The 27,362-nt window shown below is 41.0% G+C and overlaps 1 protein-coding gene across 9 annotated transcripts in view; it reads right to left on the reverse strand.

The window, feature by feature from the left end:
* The window catches only part of Adgrg2 (adhesion G protein-coupled receptor G2), a 109,474-nt gene extending 83,403 nt beyond the window's left edge, over positions 1-26,071 (reverse strand). For 8 of the 9 annotated variants that reach the window (XM_047535708.1, XM_047535706.1, XM_047535707.1 and 5 more), the window contains exon 1: positions 25,994-26,050. The gene's annotated coding sequence lies outside the window, so the exon portion shown is untranslated. Of the gene's footprint in view, positions 1-25,993 lie in introns of all 9 variants that reach the window. The other variant, XM_047535701.1, reaches the window with a different exon arrangement.
* Between the last annotated feature and the right edge of the window lie 1,291 nt (positions 26,072-27,362).

Consider the following 27,362-nt stretch of genomic DNA (forward strand, 5'->3'; position numbering starts at 1 on the left):
TCAACTAGTGTAAATAGGAAGTGTACTCTTAGGAAGGCTTCCCAGGACTGTTCTTGATTTCCTCATGCAGTCTTCTGCAAGAACAGACAGAGGAAGACTTCATTGTTTCAAGCATCTTCCAACATCTCCCTTCCTATGTCTATAGACCTAAACCATCTATAGAACAATGGAAGTGTCTGAAAAAGAATTACTTTTCCTCTTCTCCTCTGTTATTAATAGTAATAATTTCTTCCAGTTGTACAATGATTTATGGTAAGCAAAATGCTTTTGTATACATTACCTCACTGGACTAACAGATGTTTACAGAGTAGCTTCAGGGCAAATTATTAGCCCTGTGCTAGGGACTGGGGATACACTGGAGTGCAAGACAATTCTGCCCTCAGGGAATTTACTATCTTACTAGGGAAACAAAGAGGTGATACATCAAGAAATGCAATACTGCAATTGTACAAAGTGCCAAAGAAAAGCATATGGAACTCTGGGTGAAGCCAATGGTCATGGAAGGTTTTCCTGTGGAATTGAAACCTGAAGGTTAAATGGGAGGAATTGGCCCAGCACAGAGGCAGGGAAAGACCATACCAAGTAGAAGCAGAAGTATGTGCAAAGGCACTGTGGTGGGAGAGGGTGCAGCCTATGTACATGTACAGAATTGAAAAAAAAGGGCCAGAGTGGGCAGGACTTGGAAGGACAAGTGAGAACTGCAAGAGATGAGGCCGGAGAGGCAAGAAAGGCCCAAATCCCATGGGTGGCCAAGGTAAGGAGCTGTGCCTTTGTTCTGAGAGCAATGAAGTCGGTGAAGGATTTTAAACAATGAGTGATGTGTTCAGATGCACATTTTGACAAGATTGTTCTAGGTGTTGCATTGAAAATGAATTGGAGGCGGGGCAGAGCAAAAGTTTCAGATTTCTGCACTCCATTCTCAAACAATGTTCTTAAAGTGTGAACAATAAAACGAACATCCAAAATAAGAGGTATAATCAAGGAAATAGAAACTCCAGATTTGTTTATTTGATACACACATAAAAATCTACTAAAATGTCATTGGAATTAGAGTTCATAAAAGGAGGAAGATTCAAAATAATTATACAAATAAGTATTCCCTTTGCACCAGGAGTTAGCAAAACTTTTCTATAAAGGGTCAGATAATAAATTCTTCCAGATTTGCAGGCTGCAGCATTTCTGCTGCAACAATTCAACTCTGCCATTGTAGTACAAAAACTATCACAGACAATTTGCAAATGAATAGGTGTGGCTGTGTGTCAATAAAACTTTATTTACAAAATCAGCTGTCTCACAGGCTTTGGCCCATGGGCAGCAGTTTGCCCTGTTCTATACCAATGAGGAAGTGATCCTAGTATCTGAAATGAGACACAATGACAGATTGGATGAAGATTGTGGTGGTGATGTGACATATTTGGGAGGTATTTGGGAGGAGAATTGATAAGACTTGGGTCTGGGTTGGATTTCTTTTCTCTTTTTCCCTATTTTTTATTAGTGCATTATAGTTGCATATAATGGTAGGATTCATTGTTACATATCCATACATGCACACAATGTAACTATATAATTGACCAATATCAATACCTGGTATTTTCTTTTTCCTCCATGCCTCCAGGTCCCTTTCCTCTACTCTACTGATCTTCCTTTGATTTCATGAGATTCTACTCCCCCACCTTTCTTTTCCTTTTTCCTCTCTAGCTTCCACGTATGAGAGAAAATATACAACCCTTGACTGAGTCTGGCCTATTTCCTCAGCATTCTCTAGTTCCATCCATTTTCCTGCAAATAACAATTTCATTCTTCTTCATGACTGAGTAAAACTCCATTGTGTATATACACCTCATTTTCCTTATCCATTCATCCATTGATGGACACCTAGGCTGGTTCCATGGCTTGGCTATTGTGAATCGTGCTGCTGTAAACATGGATATGCATGTATCACTTGCATATGATGACTTTAATTCTTTAGGTAAATACTGAGGAGTGGTATCGCTGGGTCACTTGGTGGTTTCATGGCTCATCTTTTGAGGAACCTCCATACTGATTTCCATCGTGGTTGTACTAATTTACAATATCACCAACAGTGTAAAAGTGTTCCTTTTTCTCCACATCTTCTCCAGTATTTATGATTGTATTCTTGATGACGGCCATTCTAACTGGAGTGAGATGAAATTTCAGTATAATTTTGATTTAAGTTTCCCTAATTGCTAATGATGTTAAAATTGTTTTCATATATTTGTTGGTCATTTGTATTTTTTCTTTTGAGGTATGTGGGTTGGATGTTAACCCAGGAGAGAGTGGCAGTCCCTGCCTAGAGTTAATTTGAATAAGTGAGGCTTAGAGGAAATGAGTGGCTGAGTGCACTGGGGACATCACTCCTCAGCTCAGCAGGCCTTCCCACCACAGTCCGTGTCCATCTGCCAGCCTCATTCACAGCCCCCAACCCCCACAGTGTCCTTGCAATCTTCTGTTGTAAGGTTATAAGTGTATGGGATACTTCCTCAAAATGCTCTTGACCTTCACAGTCACATACAATTTCTATACAGTTAACTAACATCACTTCCTGGCCTTTCCATCACACTATCCCATATAAAACAACTTGAAAATAAGGCAAGTACCAATAACAAAAAATCAGCATAGTATGGAGTCAATGCCTCATTTGGTGAGCACAGCATGACAGAAGGGGTGGGAAGCAGGAGTAAGTGCCAGTCCACTCAGCTCACTGACATCCAGGAAAATCTCCCAGCTGCTGCCTGGCCTTCCCTTTGTTTCCCTCATCAGAATGTTCTCTCCTAAAGCATCAGCACTACCTGCTCCTTCTGCTTACGTCACCTTCAAATAATTCTATTTGGCTCCACCAGAAGTAGAGTTATTTTTAAAGACTGGATGGTGTAAGGTAGGGTGGGGAAAGCCAGAACGGGAAGCCTCCGATGGTGGAAACTCCTCTATCACCAGGGAACTTGGCTGCAGCACCAAGCCCTGGCCTCCCACCAGAGCAGGGCCATCCATTTTCTTCTTCTTTTTTTAGTACTATCCTCTTTGACCCACCCAGTGCTGAGATTTTTCAGTGTGTTTTTCCAGGAGACCTGGCAAACAACAACTTGACAGGTTCAATGGTTTTCATTGACAGCCTGAATGGAGTCCTATGAAGATTGCAAAACTGGACACACAAACAGACCATAAAAATCCTACCTCCCACAAGCGTCTGGACATTGCCTTTTCCCAAATGGCCCTCCTGCACTGATGCAGCATGGGTGGCTTTAGAGCACATTTTTAAGTGATTTTTTCCAAAACTGGGGTGTTCCAAGTGGCATAGGAGTATTATTTTTTCCCTTGCAGTAAAAGACCGGCTCCCCAGATATTTTGAGAAGACAGAATACATGAGTCAAGTTGCTCCCAAAGCAAATCACTTGCCACCAGACCCCAATGACTCTGTGAACTGTGAGGTGCACTGGGCCTGTCTGTCACAGGTCTGAAACTCACATTAACACACTGCAGGGAAAGTGGTGGGATATCTGTGTGTATCAGTTACTTTGAACTTGAATGCTATGAGTGCTCAGCAACTTTATAGCAGAAAGGCCACTCTCTGGAAGCAGCTCCCAATAGGCCTTCCGTCACCCTGACTGTCAGCAATCCCCACCTTGCTAGTCAGTACGTGGAAAGCCAAAAATGTCTTATTGGTAAAGCTAATGACTCGTTAATTACAATGATGAAGAGAAGGCTCAGAAAAAATATAAACATTATTTCTCTAATATTCACACAGTTTCATATCAGGAACAGATGGCAATTTTTATGGTAAAAAAAGAAAGTACAGGGTCAATATGACAGCATATTTCAGTCTCCCAAGCTCCCATTGGAAAGGATGGAGTTGAAATGAAATGAACCAAAATGGGAAAGTCAGCTAGTGGAGTTCTCCGGAAGGAATATTTATTAACTTCCCAATTCCTTGCCAATGTCACTAGGTATTAACCATAGGAAAGAAAGATTACTGTGTCCACTCACAGATGTGGACAGGTGGTGAAGCCTTTAAAGGGGCATAAATCCCTGAGCTTGAATTCTGGCTCTGCCACTTGCTGCCCCTAAAACTTGGGGCAAGTAACTCAGTCTTCATGTGCCTCAGTTTCTTCACCTATAAAATGAAGATAATACAAATAGCACTCATCTCCCAATTGTTGGGACATATACATGCTACAATACATGTAAAACCCACAAAATATTCCCTGGCACATAGCAAATGCTCAATAAATAGTAACAATCAGTATTGTAGTTAAGAAAAAGTGGAATAATACCATTTATTATAAAAATGATTCTGCTTGAATAATGATGTGCTCATACAAGTAAAAATAAGTGCACAAAAATCCCAAAATACCTGCTTTTAAAATTTGCTTTCCAGAAGAATCATAAGCTCCCTTTAGTTATGCTATAATAAATACCTAATTATTATTATTATCATTATTATTATTATTTTGAGGTACTGAGGATTGAACCCAGGGCCTCATGCATGCAAACCACATGCTCTACCAATGAGCTACATCCCCAGCCCAATACCGTCCAATCATTGACAAAAATGTCAAAACCTTTTCACATACAAGATTATAGATGGAGGGAAGGGAGTGAGATACTTTCACTGCATCATGAGAATAATGGCCAATATTTATTTTAGCCTATCATAAGTTGCTAGATCAAGTAGTCACTGATATTTACTACCCGTACCTTGGATTCTTTATCCATAAAATGAGGATCATCATATTTGTGTCCTATATAATTCTTGTGGGTAGTGAGTCAGTCAAAAAATGTGCTAGGCTCGAAGTTTAGTTTGTAGTACATAGCTACTGCTGTTATCACCGTCACTGCCTGGCACTCTGCTAACTGCTCCACACCTGTCCCTGGGCTGTGAGCGAAACGGACAATCACACTTCTCTAGAAAAGACTGTCTGCCATGGGCCCACCGTTGGTGCCCTTCTCTTCACTCCTACCTTATCACAGCTGCCCCCAGGAACACAGCTAATATCCACCCTTGACCTCTTAGTGTGAAGGCCCTAAGGAGCCCCCTATCTCAAAAGGCATCTGCCCTTTAAACCGACTCAGATGGCTGAATTAATAATTTTGTCTTTTGTTACAGGAATTTGGATCCTGGGGAATAAAGTGTGGATGATGTGTGAGGGTCAGGGACCACATTTTAGGGGTTTATTTTCATATGCTGAGGGCTTACACGAGGGTCACCCCCAACCTGGCCCCAGCAGCAAGACACCCCTATTGCATGGAGGGCACATGTGCCCTGTTATGCTCAGGCGCCTTCCCATTCAACAAATATTTATTGAGTAAATACTATGTGCCAGGCACTCTATGAGGTGCTAGGAGCATACTGGTTAACAAGACAGACACAACTGTGCCCCTCTGGATCATCCATGCCAGTGGGACATTCAAGCAAATAAAAAGGTAAATGGACAAATCAATGAAATAGTGACAAGTTTTTAAGTTTTAAAACTAACACAGTTTTAAAGCTAACATGGAGATGAATTATATTCTTAGAGGAGACAATGACACAGAAAACAACTTGCTCAATATATTAAAGAAAGCAAATAAAAAGTGTGACACCCATGATAATTTCTATTAAGACACTCAATTTGGCAGGAGTCAGGCTTTGCCAACATGCCAGAAAACTTTAGCTCCAAGCAGGGGAACATTCCATTTCACTCGTTCATTTGTTTGTTTGTTTGTTTGCTTTACTTCTAGAGATGAGACAGGATAGACCAGTGTATTTATGTTTTCTCTCATATTAATGTTCAGATATAAATATGGAGGGAAAAGTTTATCTTCAAGGAATCAAATTTGTAATACAAGTTCAATATCCCTTATCTGGAATGCCTGGGACCAGAAGAGTTTCAGATTTCAGAGTTATTTCAATTTTGGAATATTTGCATACATTTTATCAGTTGAACATCTTTAATACAAAAAAATTCAAAATTTGAAATGCTCCAAAATCCAAAATGTTTTTAGTGTCATGTCAGCACTCAAAAAAAATTCAGATTCTGAAGCATTTTGGACTTCAGATTTTCAGATTTAGGGATGCTCAACTTATACTCAGAGAACCTAGGAAATGGTCATTTGCCTGTAAGGTTTTAGAGTTACACAATTAGACTGGAAAATGTACTCCCTCTATAGCTTGGGGAAGCCTGTTTTTGTCTTGGTACACATCAAAACATCAACTCTGATGGTGAAAGAGGGGTGCAGGACCATGGGTACATTGTATTTAGTTGTTTCACTACATTTTTCTGTAATTTCCAGAATTTTCTTTTCTTTTTTTTTTTTTTTTTTTTTTTTGCAGTGCTGGGGATTGAACCCAGGACCTTGTGCTTGACAGGCAAGCACTCTATGAACTGACCTATATCCCCAGCTCTAATTTCCAGAATTTTAATGATGAAAACACATTATTTTTGAAAACAGAAAAATCTTACAGGCATAATGTATTTTGGGTTGTTTCTGTTTTTATTCTGTATACATAGCAGCAAAAGCAAGCTATACTAAAACATTATCAGGGCCGGACACAGTGGTGCATGCCTGTAAACCCAGTGACTTGGAGGCTGAGACAGGAGGATCGCAAGTTCAAAACCAGCTTCAGCAACTTAGCGAGACCCTGCCTCCAAATAAAAATAAAAAATAAATAAATAAAAAGAGCTGGGGATGTATTCAGTGATAAAGTGTCCTGGGTTCAATCCCAGTACTAAAAACAAAACCAAATAAAACCAACATCATTAGATATATCTCAGTGGGAGAGCAGTTAGTTGCCTAGCATGCTCAAGGCCCTGGGACTGTTAAAGAAGAAAAAAAAAAGAACACAAGAAATATTAATAGCTCAGTAAAACCTGTCTGTTAATCATAAGTATGAAGTAGAAATACAACGCAGGAAAGGATAGGAAGTGTGTCAGGAGAAGGGCTGGTGATAACCGTAGGGAGGCAGACTCAAGAGCTGCTACAAGAGGTCAGGGGTACACCAGAAGGTCCCCTAGGGACAATGGTTGAAGGCAGAGGCACTGTGAATTGCAAGAAGAATCCTGAATGGCCTGTTAACCCAGACAGTAATCACTTCCGGCAGTAATCAGTTTGGCCCAAATGAAACCCAGTAATGGGTCAGAAGAAAATTAAGTGATAGGACTGGCATGGTGTTGATAAGAACTGGCAGCCATAGTCTAATAAATGCTTACTCCAGTTGGGCATAATTTTAACTGCTTTGTTTGTATGGACTCAATCTCTGCAATGACCCTAGTTAGCGTATGCATAAAGTTTAATGTTCAAAGTAGGGTACCTGAAGAGTAAAATGGGGTACTATTAATTAATGTGGAGAAAACAGGCACAAATCAGGCCTTCCCTGGACAAATCAGATGCATTACCACCCTACCTAGAAGGCTTACTATTATGATGGCTATATAGACAAGGAAACTGAGACAGGGTCCAGAGAGGTCAAGCAACTTGTCTGAGGTCACAGAGAGAAGTGGCAGAGTGACCATTTCATCTTAGGTAGTGGAGCTTCAGAGCCCATGCTCCATGGTTACCCAGTATTGCCTTTCTGTTTGTTTGGTTGGTTGGTTTTTGTTTTGTTTTGTTATTTTTGATATTGCCCTTTTTGGGGGGTACTGGGTATTGCCTTTCTGTGTTTCATATGATAGGAAGCTCCACAGGGTAAAAACCAGGTTGTAGTTATCACTAGGAAGTAGGAGATTGGGCTGTAAAAAGCATCAGCTTTTAGAGTTAAGCACCACCACTTTACGAGGCAGGTAACCCTGGACAACCATGTTAACCTAGCGGAGTCTCTGTTCAGTCACCTGTGAAACAAAACTACTGAGACCTGCCTCACAACACCACCTTGCGTAGCACTCAGATGGGACAGTGTTTATGACAATCTTTTGGATACGGAAAAACATAATATGGAAAACAATTCCCAAAAGTTATGTGTAAAAACCTGCATTCCTAATACAAAGGCAAATAGTAAATATTTTCTGTAAAAGGCCAAATAGCAAACATGTTAGGATTTGGAGTCCCCATGGTCTCTGCTGTGACCACTGACCTCTGCTAATGCAGTGCCAAAGCAGACACAGACAATCTGGAAATGAATGGCACGTGTGGCTGCATGCCAATGAAACCCTATTTACAGAAACAGGTGGAGTTCCACAGGTCAGTTTGCCAACCCCTGGCCTAGAGAAATGCGATTTGAAAGTGCAACCCATCAGCGCTCTCTGTGCCCTTACCTGATTCGTTTTCCTCCGTGGTATTACTCACCATCCAACAAACTGTATGCTTTACTTGTTTATCATCTGCTTCCCCCACTAGAAATTAAGCATCACTGAGGCAGAGGTTTTTGTCTGTTTGGCTCACTATCCACCACCCAGTACCTGGAAGTGTGCTTGGCATATACTAGAGACATTATAAACATGCCAAAAGAATGCACAGATGAATGAAAGGAGAGATTATGAAGGAATTGGACATACTTTTGGGAGAGGAGGGCAAATCCATGCCAAGCAAAAAGGAAACAGAGAAAGATAACACTATCTGAAAACCTAGGGGAAGAAAAGCTACTGCAAATGAACTCAAACTCAACTTTGCCATTCTTTGGAGACAAAGGGAAAAAGGATTATTTCCTAAACCAAACTTGTGGGTTATGAATAATATGGAAGAACCAAAGCCCTACAAAACAGTTTCTAAAATAGCTAGTTAAAAGTTACATGAATTATTGGCTTGATTTGGGTTTAAGAGAATAGCTTGAGTTTTGTTCCAGATCAACTAATTACGAGTGCGTGTGCGTGCATGAGCACACAATCCCTGCTCTCTCCCCATTCTGGCAAATGTGGGTTTGGTTGTTCACTGATAATGGTTCAGAGGTAAAGCAAAGGAAAAGAAATGAGCTACAGTTACATAGAGCAATGAGGCTGAATCTGACAAAAATAACGTTGAATGAAATGAAAGTTGCATAGGAAGATGATGGTAAAAAAGATAAGAATCATGCTGGATGTGGTGATGCATGCATGCCTGTCATCCTAGCAGCTCAGGAGACTGAGGCCGGAGGATCGAGAGTTCAAAGCCAGACTCAGCAACAGCAAGGTCCTAAGCAACTCAGTGAGACTCTGTCTCTAAATAAAATACAAAATAGGGCTGGGATGTGGCTCAGTGGTTGAGTGCCCCTGAGTTCAATTTCTGGTACCAAAAAAATAAAACAACAATCAGAAGTAGTTTAAAAGCATGCCAGTGAGCTGGGCACGGTGGTGTATGCCTGTAATCCCAGACACTCAGGAGGCTAAGGCAGGAAGAGCGAAAGTTCAAGGCCAGCCTCAGTATCTTAGCAAGAACCTCAGCAACTTAGAGAGACCCTGTCTTAAAGAATAAAGAAAAAAAAAAAAAGTCATGCCATGTGAGTGGCATTCTCTCTTGCTTAGGAACATTGTCAGAAGCAGGAAAACTATAAGAAATAAACAAGGATAAACTCCAAATTCAGAATAGTGTTTCTCTTCACACATTTTTTAAAAGCTGATGCACAGCCAGGGTTGTTAGAGCAGTCCAAAAGGGACAGAATTCCATATGCATTCATCCCCTGCTCCCAGGTACTGACCCAACACTGACTCCACCTCAACAGGTCCCTCTGAGAATAAAGGCCAAATAGGCAGCAGAGTTATGTGCCCGATGGCGACACACTGAATTAATTGTCCATAAGCTGCTGATCCCAGCAATAAGGAGCCACCAGAAGTGGCTCACTTCATTTCAGGTGCCATTTTGATGCCAGCAGCAGAGGGAAATGAAGTAATCAGATGAAAACATTCTGATTGAAAAAAGATTACCATCTGGTAAAAACAGTAATTAAGACTTTCTCAAAATCATAGTTAATATAAAAATCATCCATACGTAATTAATCTTTGACATTTCAAAAAGTACTTTAGGCTCCAGCAGCACATAGAATCATTACTACAAACACCTATTGTCTTTACACATAATTTGCTGGTTAATGAAGAGTTTGTGTTGATGGAAGGCTGGATTAACCAAGAAGCCGAACTCCTACCTCTCTCTAAATATGACTCCCTTTTTAAAAAAGAAGTCTCTTGACCACTCGCACATCCAAGAAAACAAAGTTAAGTACTCAATTCTTTTATCATAAAGGCGATTTTGCAGAAACTGATAAAAAAAAATAACTCTGAAGACTAAGACAGCTTCCCAAAGTTAACAAGCAGACATTAAAGAAAACCGACTCCCTCTTTAGTACCCTTTCTGTCCTCTAGATGGGGCCCATTCCCAACTTGTAGGTACCCAATACAAACTTTTTGAACCCTTGCCTGCTCTTAGGAAAAGGGCACACCGAGGCATGTCAACCAGATTCTGTACCCATTTACATTTTAACAACACATTAAAAAATGAATCTCTAATTGAGCAATTTCAGGCTTCCGTCAGATGAATAGGTGAGAAGCTGGCAGGGGAAGCAGGGAAAGCTGGGCAGTTATTGCTATAGACCAAATTTAACCCCCTTCCCATTCATATGTTGAAGTCCTAACTAACAATGTAACTGCATATGGGTCTTAGGAGGTAATTTAGGTTAAATGAGGTCACATGGGTGGGGACCTACTCTGATAGACCTATAGCCTTATAAGAAATGAAAAAGACATCTTTCTCTTTATCTCTCTGCCAAGTAAAGACACAAAGAGAAGGTGGTTATCTGTAAGCCAGGAAGAGGGCCCTCACTAGACTTTGACCATGCTGGCACCTTAACCTTGGATTTCCAGTCTTCGGAACTGTAAGAAATAAATTTGATGTTTAAGCCATCCAGTCTATGGCAATTTGTCCTTGTAGCTAACTACCAGAAACAAATGAAAAGAAAGTTATATTCTTTGGTTTCCCAAATCATGGAGAAGCAATCACCTAGCCACCTTGGATGTTTTAATAGTTGTTCACATTAGAGTTAGCCCTGTCAATACAGCATACACTCATAAGATAGCAAGTCCAAAGGACCAAGGGTCCCTAATAAGCACCTCCAAGAAACCCAAACAGAGAGATAGAGACTTAGTCGGCTGGGCAGTGCAACCTGACCAAGGACGACAAAACTATGAGAAACTCAGTCCAGAGTGCCAAGTCAGGTCAACATCCCTGCCTATGTGGGCTTTGAACATGAAAGGAACCATGGAGAACTTCGAATACAAGATCTTGAAGGGGAAAGGCTGTGTATCATAATTCTGAACATATAGGGGGACTAAGAACCACCAATCAAGGACCAGGCAGTCATAAAATCCCCTAAAATGCACTGAAAACCTTAAACTATAACAAGGTTCAGATCTGCTTCTGATCTGGGGAAGAAAGCGGGAGGGAAAAAGCTAAGAATGTGGCTAGGAGAAGCAATTACCACTGATGCAAAGCTTGGAAAAACGGGTGTGTAGATGCATCCTTGAAACTTAATGTCAGTAAAGTCAATGTCCAAGGACTCCTCATCACAAGGGGCTAGGCAGAGAGCCTTGTGGAAAGAGCATGGAAACAGGATGCAGCCAGGGCAAGGTCAAGGCTCTGAGGGGGAACTCATACATCCACTGCGTCCTGGGAGGGGCACAGAAAGACGGGAACCAGTTTGGCTGGGGAGTCCTGAAAATCAACTCTGTTGACATGATCCCAGGAACATGGAAGCATTCTCTCCATTATCAGCCTATTTCCAGCCAAAACTATCTAAATATTGGTGTCCCTACCCCGATCAGGCCTTAGAACAAACCCCACAGGGGTCCCATCTTATTTTCTTATAAAAGGACTTCTTAAAAAAAAAAAACAAAAGTACTTCATGAGCATTAGCCTTGAAGAGCCTTGATTTAGTTTGGGTTCCTCCAGAAGGTGACTCTGAGGCATGGATTGAGGAGAAAGTGGTTTATTTAGGATATGATTTCTAGGAAACACAGGAGAACAACGGGAAGTGTGAGAGGGGCAGGCAGGCAGGTAACACACACCATCATCAAGTCAGTTACCCCTGGGTGGCAGCGGGGGGATGGGGGGGAGGCAACTGGAGATCAGTCCTAGGAATTCTGGGAATTATCCCTCTTGCAGGCAAAGGAACTGGGGGTAGTATATATATCCAACTTTTGAAGGCAGCTCAGGGGTGAGGTTGAGGGTTGAACAGGCTCAGACACATTTGCAGCTGGCAAATGTATGCCGAAGTGGTCAGGGACAGGGAGGTTGAAATGGATGCCTACGCTCTCTGGAATGAACCAACGAGGAAACATGAAATATTAAAGCCAGGAGAGAAGAGGGTGGCTTCATGCTGGCCCCACCTCACTCCTTTCTTCACCTTAGTACCTGGGGTTGAGTGCATGTGCACATTGTGGTTTGGCATGTGTTGGATGAGTTCAGTGGTTTCTCTTCAGTTGTTTGCTACATTTGAGGAGAAAACAAGCGGGGGGCGGGAGGATTTGCTTTGAAAGAAGTTGCTAACTGAGATTAAAAGAAGTGCTCAAAGCACATTGGGCTTTGTCCACCGCTGTAATGCAGACTGCACATAACCGGATTCTTCAGCCAGCGTGGGAGGACCAGTCTAGAAAGGCGCTTGGGTAGGGATGTTTATCATCATAAGAGGGCAATGGACAAATGCCCCCATATAATCCCCAGGAACTGAGAAGCAGCTGTGCTCTAAAGCCTCACTCGGCATCTGCACCACCTAGGAGCTGAAATGCACAAATCTCCTGCAGCAACCCAAGGCTGCAGAATCGACATCTGCATTTTAATACGATCCCCAGGTGATCATTAAGCACAATGGAATTTGAAAAGCACTGCTGTAGATGACACTCTTTGCTAATTGTTCTCTCTGCATAAAAAGTACGTGCAGGCAATGTGTCTCCCACCAAAAACAAGTGGTGCTTTTGCTCCATTCTAGTGTTGGAAAAACCAGATTTGCTGAATGGAGAAAAGGAAAAAGTATCAACCTACTGACCTGATGGAATCATGACAAAAGAAAGCATACCTTAGTTTTTCCAAACGAAACCCAGGACCATTTTTACATACTTCTTTCTTCCCTTGTTTTCCTTTTTTTCTTTTTCAGCAAAATGAGGAATCAATGCCCACTACACTTGTATGATTTTAAGTCCATTCAGGTGGTGAATCTGTGCCTCTGTATCTGCAGAACATATTTCAACAGTTCCAGGAGTGTTTTTTATTTCAAAAAACAAGAGCGACTCAAAGAGAGAGTTTGCAGTAAAAGAAAAAGCAACACAAAATTCTTAAGACATTTAAAAATGATGTTTTGATATAGGTAGTTGGTAAGGGAATAAAGAAGCATAGAAACAGATTCTTACCCAAAATAACCTGATGACAAAATTTATTTCAAATCATATATATGTATTTTTTAAAAGACTCAATTGTATATGGATAGAGATGTATGAGCTATGTCCAAAGCTGTGCAGCAAAAATAATTGACAAATGTGAAAACAATTAAAATATTTTTAAAAGCTTTCATAAAGCTTTCTTTTCAGTATTTACCTGCTAGTAATGCACACATGTATTCACCAAAAGATATGCAAGTGTTCCTCCCAGCATTGTTTTTAAACTGGAAGCAAACCAAAGGCCCATTCACAGCAGAAAGGATGAACTGTGGGAATCACGGGATGTAGCACCTCGCAGCAGGGAGGTGATCCAGCCACCACTATCCATAAGGACAATGGAGGATCTCAAAACCAATAACTGGTGGAAGAAGTCAGCAATCCTATCTGGGCTCATACACATGAAATTTAAGAACAAGCAAAACTAATCTATGGCATTAAGTCAGGACAGTAGTTACTGGAAGGGTGTGAAGAGCTTCTGAGAGCTTCTCATGTTCTGACTCTTGATATGGGAGCTGGTGGCAGGGGTATGCTGAGATATATATTTATGATGTGTATAATTTGTACTTCAATACAAGTGTAATTTTAAAAATAGATGTATGTGCACTTGATCCACTTTCACAGATGAAAATAAAAATAAAAAATAAAAATAAAAAAGTCAAAATAAAATAAATAAATAAAATAAAACTTAAAAACATCAAAATAAATTTTAAAAGGTGTCCATTTACCACCAAAAAAAAAAAAAGAAGTCTCTAAATGGGTCCATGAAATGCTACTTGACAAATATGCCTATTTCATAAGAATGGGTGCTAGAAAGAAAAAGACAAACAGTGATGCATAGGTGATAAATATCATGAGAGTGAATAATGGTACACATCTCTTGACTTAGGTATGAACTGTGAATACAACAAGCATTTGGCCCAATTTAGAAAATCAGACCCTACTGGATCAAGGGTAATGGTTTCTCCAAATACACCAAAACATGTGGTGCCTTCTGTCATAAAGTTAATCATCTGGATAAGAAAATCACTACTTGAGCTCATTTGTACTGACTCTCCTGAAAGCTTTAGTATCATATAGAGTCCTCTATTAGAGGTTTCGTTTGGTTTTTTAAACCACAGCTAAGGGCTGGGGATGTAGCTCAGTGATAGAGCAATTGTCCAGCATGCCCCAGGCTCTGGGTTCCATTCTCAGCACCAGGAAAACAACTTCAATAATCTTCGAATAGGGCTGGGGAGATAGCTAAGATGGTAGAGTGCTTGCCTTGCAAGCACAAGGCCCTGGGTTTGATTCTCAGCACTGCAAAAAAAAAAAAAAAAAAAAAAAAAAAATCTTCAAATAATCCCCAAAAGGAAATCATTTCAGTATACAACCTCCCAATATTCCTCCCCCTCTCCCCATGTATTCAATTTATGACTGTCAGACCAGAACCACCTACTAGGAAACATTTTTGATGTCCTTTTCCCAGATTCCAGTAACACACCAGTTATTACAGTTATCCAGAACAACCGCTGAAATGGACTCAGTGGATTATACTATTAACAAAAGGCAGACGTCAATGTCAGTTCTTTTGTTATTCCCTCTACCCGTCTAAAATTCCATATGCAGTCCTCCAAAATAGAGCATGTAGAGAATTTACATGCCTGAATCCCAAGATATGTCAACTTTTTAAAAATCTAAGAGCCAGTCTTATATTTAGGAGGACTAGGAAAGTCCCCCACTGAAAACTGTGACACTGGTGATCTCTGGAATTCTATCACTTTTTTTTTCCTGGTAAAATGTAATTCCCCCTTTTTTTTTTTCTGGAAACCCAAATAATTAGAATCCTAACATATAAATGTGGATCTTTTCATCAAATCCCTCTCCTCACCAGAAGCTTCTAGACTAGTCCCATACATATGGGTGCACTATGGTAGAAAGAGAACATTTCCTGGGTATCTTTAATGTGGTGTGTCAGATGGTTTGAATGTATCATTCATTCACCAAATATTTATTGGATACCTGCTATATACCAAATATTTTCTTAGGCACTAAGGGTAACCTAAGTATGGGGGAGGGAAAGGATAGTAGCACAATAAAAATACAAATAAACAAGGAAACTAATAGATAATAAGTACAGTATTGAGAATCGTAAGGTGAAAACTGAGGTCTGAATGAGGAATTAGTCATAGAAAGATGCAGAAGGCAGAGAGAACATCCAAGGAGAACAAACAGTATAAAAGGCCAAAAGGAGCTTGATGTGCTGGCAGAATCTAAAGAAGGAGCACAGTGGGCCAGACAGAGAGATGAACAGCAGGGTCCAGGACATGGCAGAACACCAAAATCCATTAAGGGAATGACATGATCCAATTAGTGGCCTAAAAAACTATTCTAGCTACCATGTAAATATTGTATTATTGTATATTGTATATGTATTGTAAGTCACTGCAGTCATCCAAGAAAGAGATGGTGGTGGGCTGACACATGTGGAGGAGTGTAGGTAGAGAGAAGCAGAAACATTTGGTATATACTTTGGAAGTTAAATTGCCAAGATTTGTTGATGGATTTGATGTGAGGTATGGAACTTGGTAGGTTTGGGGCTTGAACAACTGAGTGGATGGTGGTATCACACACTGAGAGGGGTCTCGTGGGGAGAGGATCAGATTTTGCATGAAGGGTGACAGAGAATTCAAATTTTGCTTTGGAAACATTAAGTTTGATATGCCTGTTAGATATCCACGCAGATTATTGAGTCTCGGGTGGTGGGAAAGGTCATGCCTAGAGGTGCTGGTATCTAGATGGAATGTAAAGCTATAGGGATTAAAAGGAGTCATCTCAGGAGAATGTGTAGAAAGAGAAAAGAAGTAAGTCCCAATGCCTAGAGAGATGTCAACCTTTGTACACTGAGCAGAGGAGGAGTGGACAGAAATGAAGACTTAGAATGAGTTAACAATAAGAGTAGGAAAACTAAGAGAGTGTAGGATAATGAAGGCCAGAAGAAGAAAGTATTCGAAAGGAAGGAACGACTACTTGTATTAAATGCTGCTGTCAAGTCAAGCATGGTAAGTCAGGTAAGAGCTGTATTTGGCAATGTGGAATTCACTGAGGACTGACAAGAGCCTCAGGACAGCACCCTGAGTAGACTGGACAAGGGAAGAATGTGGAGCAATAAAGTACAAGCATCCTTGAAGAAGTTCCTCTGAGGAGGAATGACCAGAAATGGGGGGGATAGTGAAGGGGGATGCGGAACTAATGGTGATATTAGAGTATGATTGTAAGCTGATGGAAATGTTCCAGAAAAGAGAGGGAGGAGTTCATTAAAGCAGTACTAAATGGAACCCATGCTAAGTAAGCACTCTACCACTGAGCTACACACCTGGCCCTGAAAGAAGGAAACAAAATAAAGAATTAAGTCCTTTACAGTTGGGCAAACAAACCAGTTAAGTATGTCAATAAATTATAAATCATTACAAAAACATAGTTATTTATGAGTTCATATCAATAACAAATAGGTGAATATATAAATAAATAGGGCAAAACGAATGGCTTCTGCTGAGAGCTAACTGGTAAATGTGGAGGGAATATTAGAGTTGAAAAATCATTATTTTCAACCATCATATTAAAGATTGGATCAGGCAAAAATCATCACTGGATGCTAAAGCTAGAGAAAAATATTAAGGAGGAGTAAAATATTTAGTCTTCCCAAAGACCACTGATTTGGAAGAAGAAAGAAAAGACAGTAACTATCCAGTGGAGAAATTAGATAACCACATGATCAAAATTAACATCACCAACAAGGAGGAGATGGACATCATGGGCCCCCAAGATATAATGCACTAAAAGGACACATCATAACCTATGTAGTATTCTGGTCAAAAATGCATAACCTAAGTCTAATCACAAGGAACATCAGACAAACCAAAAGTGAAGAATATTCTATTAAAAAAAGAAAAGGAGGGGATGGACTGTATTCATCCCAAATATTAATGTCCTAAAAGACAAAAAAAGGTCATGGAAATGTTCCAGACTAAAAGAGGCTAAGAGGCATGATAACTAAATACAGAAACAACTCTAAACCGGATCCTGTACTAGAAGGAAAAAGTGCTATTAAGGATGTTATCTGGTCTATTGTCAAAATTGGAATAGAAATAGAAGATTAGATAACAGTATCTTATCAATGTTAAATTTACAGAATTGATAACAGTACAGTGGTAATGTAAGAGAATATTCTTATTGTTAGGAAACTCAAGTATTTAGGAGTAAAGGGCCATGGAGTATGTAATTTATTCTCTAATAATTCAGAAAAAATTAAGTACATGAGCAGGAGTGCAAATGATAAAGCAAATAGGATAAAATGTTAACAATAGATGCATCTGGATAAAGGTATATAGGTATTTTTTTTTCCTCAGTACTGGGGATTGAACCCAGGAGGGCTACCACTGTACTACATACCCAGCCCATTTTAGTTTACTATTTATTTATTTATTTAATAGAGAGCACCCAAGGGTGCTCTACCACTGAGCTACATCCCTGGTCTTTTATTTATTTGATATATTTTTTTTATTTTGAGGCTAGTCTTGAACTTGCAATCCTCCTGCCTTGACCTTCCAAGTAGCTAGGATTACAGATGTGCACCACTGAACCCAGCAGTGTATAGGTATTCTTTATACTGTTTTCACTTCTACAAAAAAGTGAAAAAGTTGTAAAGTTTAAAATTATTTCCAAATAAAAGGTAAAAGTGATCAACAGAAGAATCATGCACTTGGGAAGACAAAGAAGAGCCTAGAAAAGTTGGTTTTTAACACATCAGAGGCATCTCACTCATAATTTCACAGAATCAATGGCCAAACACCATGAGTCTTTGTACAGATGTGGGCATGCTGGGCGGCAGGAACGTGAGGAGGTTCCTGTCAAATGAGCTCGAGACAGCAGGTGATGTGGGAAGGGCAGAGGAAATAAAAGTATGAAACAGCTCTTTTGGGGAATTGAAAGGCAAATCCACTAGGCAAGCATAGTAGGATTGCTGGGCAATGTTGAAGGTCCACTGAGGTTTATTAAGGTCAAGAACTGGACCTAGAGATTGGTATTTATTTTTAGAACTCCCCAAGTGATTTTAACATGCAGCCAAGCTTTCAGAACTACTGTGCAAGGATCCTCTACCTCAGTACTACTGAAGCTTGGGCACAATCATTCTTTGTTATGGGGTTGTCCTGTTTATTATAGGATGTTTAACAACGTTCTTTGTCTCTGCCCACTGGATGCCAGTGTGCTATTAGCATCTCCACCCCTGCCAGTCATGACAACCAGAAACCAGAAACATCTCCAGACATTGCTACAAATCTCTCTCTCTCTCTCTCTCTCTCTCACACACACACACACACACATCACACACATGTTGAGAACCACTGTGCTAGGAGAACAAAAGCTATAAATATTACATATCGTTAAAGGTCAGGAATTAGGCACACTCCTTGCTACCGCTAGGAATCTTAGGGTGGAGAACACAGGCTCTGAAATCAGATGGTCTGTATTCAAAACCTGGATCCACTACTCACCTTTTGAATGACCTTAGACAAGGTACTTAACTTCTTTGTGCCTCAGGTTCCTCTTCTGTAAAGTTATAATAATATCTGCTTCAAGATGTTAGGATTGAATGAGTTAATACATGTGAAGCAGTTAAGAGTAGTGCCTGAGCAGTAAATATCAACTATTAGCTACCATTATTATAATCACAGTCAGAAATGTAGTGGTTACTAGATGAATGTCTGTAGATTAATAAACTGTTTACATTAAAATGGACTCAATGCTGAACCCAAAGAAATGTCCACACTAAATATGAAGAGAAAGGCTCAGAGTATTGAATGTTTCTTAGAATTAGTGTCTGATTTCTTCTAGATTCTATTCATGCTCATTCTTTCATTCAACACATATTCATTCAGCACCAACTATGTCCACGTACTTGTGCTAGATCCTGACAAAACAACAATGATACACAAAGTCCCTGACTTCCTGGGACTTATATTCCAGCAGAGAAAAAAAAAAGATAGGGAATTAGTAAACAAATAGAATTGCAAGAGTGTTAACAAAAATGGGATAAGAGAATGGGCCTTTCCAGTAGTAGATGGAGAACGCTCTTTTAGAACAAGAGTTACAGAACATCCCAATGAAACCAGGGAACAAGTTATGTGACTATGTGGTGAAATGGTGTTCCAGGCAGTGAGAACAACAAATGCAAATGCTCAGAGGCAGGCAAATGCTTGGCTTGGGTGAGGACCAGTGTGGAGAAGTGTGAGAAGAAAAGAGATAAAGTAGGCTACATTGGAGACCTGAGAATTCATCCTAAGTGTGGAAGGAGGTCATTAGAAAGTTTTCAACCATGGAGTTATAAGACTGCATTTACTGGCTAGTCTGTAGGGGCAAGAGAGGATGGTGAGAGGGTGGCTTAGAGGCTCAACCATCATTCCAGAGAGAAATGTAGGTAGTGATAGTTATCTCTGGGTGATATAAACAAACTCACTTTGCATCACAGCAGGATCTGATAGAAAACAAACCTGTCTTGGACATGATCCAGCAGTTTAGGGGCTTCAGAACTAAATGAAGGGCTGAGGAGGTAGCTCAGTGGCAGAACACTTGCCTAGCATGTGTGAGATCTTGGGTTCAATCGCTGGCACCACAAAAATTAATTAAATCACTAATTCATTAATTTACGCATGTTGACGCATGCCTATAATCCCAGCTACTTGGAAGACTGAGGAAGGAGGATCAGCAGCCTGAGCAAGTTAGTGAGACCCTATCTCAAAATCAAAAATAAAAATAAAAGGGGCTGGGGGTGGCCCAGTGATATAGTGCTTACCTAGAAGACTTGAGGTTCTGGGTGCAATCTCCAGTACCATCAAAACAAAAAAATAAACAAAAACCCTAAATGAAAAGTTTTATAAAGCATGACTGTGGGTCAAATGAAAAAAATCAAATGAAAAGGTAAAAGGGTAGTCAAATCAATTTAGAGGATCATTATTATTTTAAAATAAAGTAGAACAGATGGGAAATGAAATATCAATACATTGCACATGGGGAAAATATGTAACACTGAGATTTTGTTGCAATTATATGCAGGTATGCTTATATTAGGTTGAAATATAAAATGCACTTCTCACTATGAATGGTGGGCAAGAGTTTGAAAAACACTATGAAAAGTTACTTATTTATACATGTGGAGGTTATAACTATCCCTTTATTCTCTCCCTTCCCCACTGCCTCCAGCATCCCCCCAAGTGAGCACATGATGAAAATTCCCCAAATGTAGTTTCTTCCTAATCTAACTAAATAAAACCATTGATTTAATCCTATACTGACTTCTCTAAAGAGATCAAAATATGAACCCCCAAAGTAAGGAAGACTGAGTAGCTATAAATCTATTAAGTTTTCAATGAAAAACAAAAATTCCAAGCAGAACAAGAAATTTTTGAATTAGACTTTAGACTTTCAGGAAAAAAAATATGAAAAGAAACCTCCTAAAGATAATTAGCTACCAGACTCCTACAGTAAGCATAATACTTTACTTAATGGCAAAATGTTAAACAAGCATTCCCACCCAAATCATAAATTACTATCCAATATTATCCTAGAAGGAAGCCTGGCCACTAAGAAAAGAAAACAAATTGAGGTAAAAATATGGGGGAGAGGGGATCCCTATACTGTTGCCATTCACAGACAATTTGATGATCTACTTATCTACTTTGAAAATGCACAAAAATTAATTTAAAAACTATGAAATTAATAAAAGTTTAGTAAAATGGCTTGAATATGATAGGTCTACCAAAAAAAGTAAATAGCCTTCTTACTCAATAGTATAGTAATCAGAAGATGAAATGAGAAAAAGGATATGATTTCTAAAAGCGATAAAAATTGCACACAAAAAAACAATTTTGGAATTCATCTAAAAGGATGCATAAGACCAACAGTGTAGTACTGGCATAGGATAGACACACAGATCAATGGAACACAATAGAGAAATAAATAGAATCACACATATGCAGTCAATTTTTGACAAAGGGGACAAGGGGACATGATGGAGGGAAAGAAGAATCTTTTTAACAAATGATGTTGAAACAACTGGATATCTCTATGGGAAAAAAATGAACCTTGACCCTTGCTTTATACAAAAATAAGCTTGAAATGAAGTGAGAGACCTACATATAAATGATACAACTACAATTTTGAGAACAAGTTGCTGGGATTACAGGCATGTGCCACCACCATACATGCCTGTAATCCCAGCAACTCTGGAGCTGAAGCAGGAGGATCACAAGTTCAAGATCAGCCTCAGCAACTTCATGAGACTTGGTCTCAAAATAAAAAAAATATAAAAGAGGCTGGGGATATCCAGGTGCGGTGGCGCACACCTGTAATCCCAGCGACTCGGTAGGCTAAGGCAGGAGGATTGTGAGTTCAAAGCCAGTCCCAGCAAAAGCAAGGTGCTAAGCAACTCAGTGAGACCCTGACTCTCTAGGGTTGGGGATGTGACTCAGTGGTCGAGTGCCCCTGAGTTCAATCTCCAGTACCAAAGGAAAAAAAAAAAAAAAAGAGGCTGGGAGGTAGTTCAGTAGTGGAGCATCCCTGGGTCCAATCTCCAGTACCTTCCCTGGCCACAAAATTAAAAACTTCTGCTCTTCAAAGAAACATCATTAGGAAAATGAAAAGGTAGGTCATAGACTAAAAGAAAGTATTCGTAATACATATATCTAACAGAGATCTTACATCCAGTTGCATGAAATTCATGATTCAATAATCAAACACACTGAAAAAAAATAAGACACTTCACAAAAGAATATACACAAATGACCAAAAAGCATATGAAAATATGTTCAACATCATTAGTTTCCAGAGAAGAACAAACTAAAACCAAAAGTGATGCCTCACAAGTCCACGGGAATGGCTAAAATAAAATAAATTGACAATACCAAGTGCTGATGAGGATGCCAAGCAATTGGACTCCTCATACATTGCTGGTGGTAATGCACAGTGGTACAACCAGGCCGGGCATGGTGGTGCATGCCTATAATCCCAGTGACCTGGGAGGCTGAAGCAGAAGGATGGCAAGTTCAAAGCCAGCCTCAGCAACTTAGTGAGGCCCTAAGTAACTAAAATTTAAAAGGGCAGGGCATGTAGCTCAAAGGCAGAGTTTATGCTTAATATGTGTTGAAGCCCTGGGTTCAATCACCAGCACCACCCAAAATGAACAATAAATCAAAAAACAAAATGGTACAACCAGTTTGGAAAAGTTGGGTAGTAGGTTTTTTTGTTTGTTTGTTTGTTTTTAATACAGAGTTAAACTTACCACAAAACATGGCCATTCTACTTATAAGTATTGACTGGAGTGAAATGAAAATTTATGCTGCATGCAAATGCTTATATTGGCTTTATTCATTAACCAATGAGAGGTGGCAAATGAATAAACTGTGGAATATTACTCAGGAATAAAAAAGAATGAATTAAGCCGGGCACAATGGCACATACCTGTAATCCCAGTGGCTCAAGAGGCTGAAACAGGAGGATTGCAAGTTCAAAGCCAGCCTCAGCAACTTAGCGAGACCCTATCTCAAAATAAAAAATTAAAAAGGGCTGGGATATGGCCCAGTGCTTAAGCAACCCTGGGTTCAATCCCTGGTACCAAAAAAAAGGAATGAATAATTGAGCACACAATAACGTAGATGAATTTCAAAAGTAATATGCTAGGTAAAAGAGGTCATACTCAAAATTCATAGTACATGAATTCATTTATGGAACAGTCTGGAAAAGACAAAAATCATAGAGATAGAAAACAAATCAGTGGTTTCCAGAGGCCGAGAGTGATAGGAGTGATTGACTACAAAAACAGAGTCAATAGGACATTTTTTTGGAGGGATAGAATTGTTCTCTATCTTCACAGGATGAATATAACTTGATATGGTGATAGTTACATGACTATATGCATTTCTAGAACTGTACATTAAAAAGAGTGAAGTATGATCTGAGGTTGTAGCTCAGTGGTAGAATGCTTGCAGAGCATGTGTGAGGTACTGGGTTCGATCCTCAGCACCACATAAAAATAAATAAATAAAATAAAGGTATTATATCCATCTACAACTTAAAAAAATTAAAGAGTGAAGCATAATAAATTAAATTGCAGTTTTAAAAATATGAAATAGACTCAATCTTTGAGGAAATTAATTGTATGATAATTTTTCCCAAATATTTCAAATACCCTCTACTTCACGCCATGTCCCCCAAATAAAGTTCCACACAGATTAAAGGTCTAGACATTTTACAACATTTAAAAATAACTTTTTTCTTTCTCTTGAGGTAGAGAAGGCCTTTCTCAGTGAGGCATAAAAACCAGTTCCCAGGTTTTTACTGAAGTCAGAATCTCTATTTTTGGAACTGTTAACATTACAGAAACACATCCCCCCTCCCCATTTTTTACTTTAATGGTGCTGGTCCCAATAGTATATTTGAAAGTGACTTGGCACTCTCTAAAATGGAAAAATGTATTTGTCCGTTTCATCTGAGTATCTGAGTAGCGAAAGCACCAGGAACATTTGTCGTGATGAACCTTCTCTGAGTCCCCAGAATGACCACATCGGCCATGGAAAATCAGTTTTTCTGCTGGTTCACCCTAACACCTGAGCAAACTCACTTTGCCATTTCTGGAAGGCTGTTCATGGTACCAAAAACATAGCGGCTTTCCTTTCCCTGCCAAATCCGCCAATGAAATTCCATTTCTTAGACTTTTTTCTCCTTCAGCTGAACAAAATCATAGCCATAATTAGAGTTTCATTTTTTTTCTTTTCTTTTTTTTCCAGAAAAATACACACACCTGGAATCTGTGTTTTTTTGGCAAGAATTATTCAGACAAAACAAGGATGCTGGCCCTGCATTTCTTCAGTGTTTTTTCAGTAGCGAAATTTGCTTTATCCCCCTTTTAATGAAAGTCACCTTGCAAGGATGTGGGAATGATAAAAGCAGAAGGGAATATGATCTGGGCTGGCAGGGTGCTGAGGCCCTGTAAAACAATACCTCTGAATAGCTACAAAATTTGGCCACTTTTTGTATTCCAGCTTTGCATTTGAGCTGTGTAAGTGGCCAAACCAAGCAATGTCCAGCTCATCTTGGATTTTACCTAAGCAAAATTTTGACACACTAAATAAAGACTCTACAAATCCGTCGGAAATAGCATACCTTGTCTGTTAATTTATAAATTATTTTGACATCAACCTAATAGTATTGTCTACTAACGTGAAACTCTTAATGCACTGTTAATTATTAATAAAGCAATAAATTCTGTCATACCATGCATGACTGGGGCTAATCTCAGGAGTTCTTCTTATAATAATCAAAGAAAAGTTAAGAAGGATTAGAAAAACTGCAACATCTTGCTTAATAAAACTTGCTTAAAAAAACTTTTACTAGGCATCACCCACCCAGTTCCAACCCTGATCAAATAAATGATCCTTTTTCCACTTATGGTGATTATGAGACAGGATCCGACATAACTCGTGGGGCCCAAAGCAAAGGCCCTTGTTCAAAAATCATTCAGAATTTCAGCATTAAATCAAGTGTAGGATGCATGTCCATGAAGCCAGCTCTGCTGTCAGAAATGTATTGGCTAGAAAGTCGGTAAGAAAAGTAAAACATTTTGCTATTACATGAGTAGCAATAGTTAAATCGTTTTAAATGTGTGTGCTTGGGGTACAGATGGGGTTGGAACGTCTTAGGACTTCATCTCCTGATCTCCCACTTTCCCTAAAATTTTCAACCTGTTGGACAAAAAGTAGTTCTATATAGTACTGCCATATAAAGTAGTCTGCCATATAAAGTGTAGTTCGTGAGGCAGCAACAGTAGCAGCATCTGGGAACTTGTTAGAAATGCAGACTCTGGGGCCCCACCCGAGACCTACTGAATCAGAACTCCAAGTTAACCAGATCCTCAAGGGATTAATGTGCACAGTACAGGCTAGAAGTGTCACTGTCGAGGCAGCCACGGAAAACCTCTTTCTCTGGCTTCATCAGGCTCTTGGGCAGCGGGGCAGCGCTTTTTCTCCCCCTCACTTTGTATGTAGTTCCGGAGTCTCAGAACTCAAGGCCCCATCACCCCGAAACCACCAGCCGGATGCTCACCCCCTGGCTCCGGGCCGCGACTCCATCCCGCCGTGCCCGGGGCCACCTGTTCTGGGCCCCGCCAGGTGGTGCTTAGCCCAGCCGTCCGGGGACCAGGGCCCGTTAGCGCTCCTCAGGCACCGCCGCACCCACTGCCCAGCGCGGTAAACCGAGTCCCCGGGACGCGCGTCTCGTAGACCGCCCGCGCGAGTAACGCTCGTGGCTCCTTTTCCCAGAGGGGCGGGGAGGGTTTGAATCCGTTTAAAAGTTTGGGATACACGAGTCCCCCCTCAGAGAACGCGTCGCCGGAGCCCCCTTTCCCACCGCGCGGTTTCCCACTGTCGGAGTGCCGGCCCCCGGCTCTGCGCTTTGCCTCTGCCTTTCTGGACAGCCCGGGGCCGGGGCGGAGAGTCGCAGCCGGCGGAGGGAGCGTTTCCCTCGCCGTCCCGTCGCCCTCCAGGTCCACAAAGCGACCGAGCCTCCCGCGCCTGTCGCCAGCTCTTGGGCTGGGTCTTAGAAGCTCGAGGGGACGACCCATCTCGGCGCCGCACGCTTACCTGCCGGTCCCAGCGACGGGCTGGCCGCTGGAGCCCTCGGGCCCTCCTTTTCCCCTTTCCCTCAGCCCGCGTCCCTCCTCCCTCCCGCAGGCCGGGCGCCGCCCCCGCCGCTCCCGGACGGCTCGCGCGCCCTCCCGCTCTCCAGCTGCCCAGCGCGGCGTGGCGCGTCCAGCGCTCGGCGGCGGCAAGGCTGGGCGCGGAGGTGGGGAGCGGGCGGGGCGCCGAGAGAGGAGGGTGTGAGCGAGCCGCGTCGCCGGCCGAAGCCCTGCAGGGAGCTTGAGGCTGGAGAGGTAGGAAGAAGTGTGGGCCGCGAGCCCACCCGACTCCCGCCTGAGCCCCCGCGGTGTTTCTGGACTCGCGGGATCAATAGACCCTCGGATGCTGGGCGTCCAACCCGGCGCGCTTCCTCTCGGGGTCCCTAACCTCCACGCCCAGTGGCTAACCTTTAGGGGTCGCCCTGGTACCCAAAGGCCTGTCCCACTACTTTCAGCGCCGCGTGCTGTGGTATGGTGTTAAGTGGGAGCCTCGAGGTCGCCTCTTTGCCAGAATATTCCTGAATGCAGAAAGCAGACCACTTGAGAGGGGGGTTTGGAGAGACTGATAAAGGAGAAACGTCCTGGGAAAAGATTCAACTCGGGGTTTCCTGATGAAGGACATAATTCACTGGGTAACTAGAAACCAGGGTCCTCAGCGCTCTGCGTTTGGTGGCAGTTAGAGGGGTGTGGTGGCAGTATATGAAGTTGATTGTCCCTGGTCCCCTCCACCTTTTCATGCTGTCATTATCTCCACCCTCTGCACTTTCATAGAATAAAAATTAGATCTGGATAACGTTTACAGATCACCTAAGCAGCTTGCAAAGTACCCCACTTTGCAGATGGGAAACCCAAGGCTTAGTTCTACAATACAAATTAGTCATAAGAGACCAGGTAAATACTAAACAGTGAATTCCCTCTCTGGCTCCTTTTTCTACCCTCCCCCATTATAGTGAAATAACACCAATATTTGCAAAATGCTTTATCACTTTAAGAACACTGTTCTCTCGCTAAAATCTGCAGAAGAATTACCGTTTTTCTTTATGATCTGAATTCCGAATTGCATTCACGTCCCTGGAGACCTGATGTTTATAAAGGGCAGATCTGCAGAGCACATCCTGGCTGACTCTGCCACATCAGAGATGAGGTATATACTCTGCTTCACAGAAGGGGTTGCATTTGTTTTGCAAACACCAATTTATTGACACAACATTCTAGCAGGATACATGAATGGACAATGTTTTCAGAGAGACTTTTGGCTGGTTGGATTAAGGGAGAGTGGAGGTCAGGAAGCGCATTCAGGCTATATAACAAGTTAGAAGTAATGATGGGGTGGG

Source organism: Sciurus carolinensis, chromosome X (genome assembly GCF_902686445.1).
Source record: "Sciurus carolinensis chromosome X, mSciCar1.2, whole genome shotgun sequence".
Taxonomy (NCBI): Eukaryota; Metazoa; Chordata; class Mammalia; order Rodentia; family Sciuridae; genus Sciurus; species Sciurus carolinensis.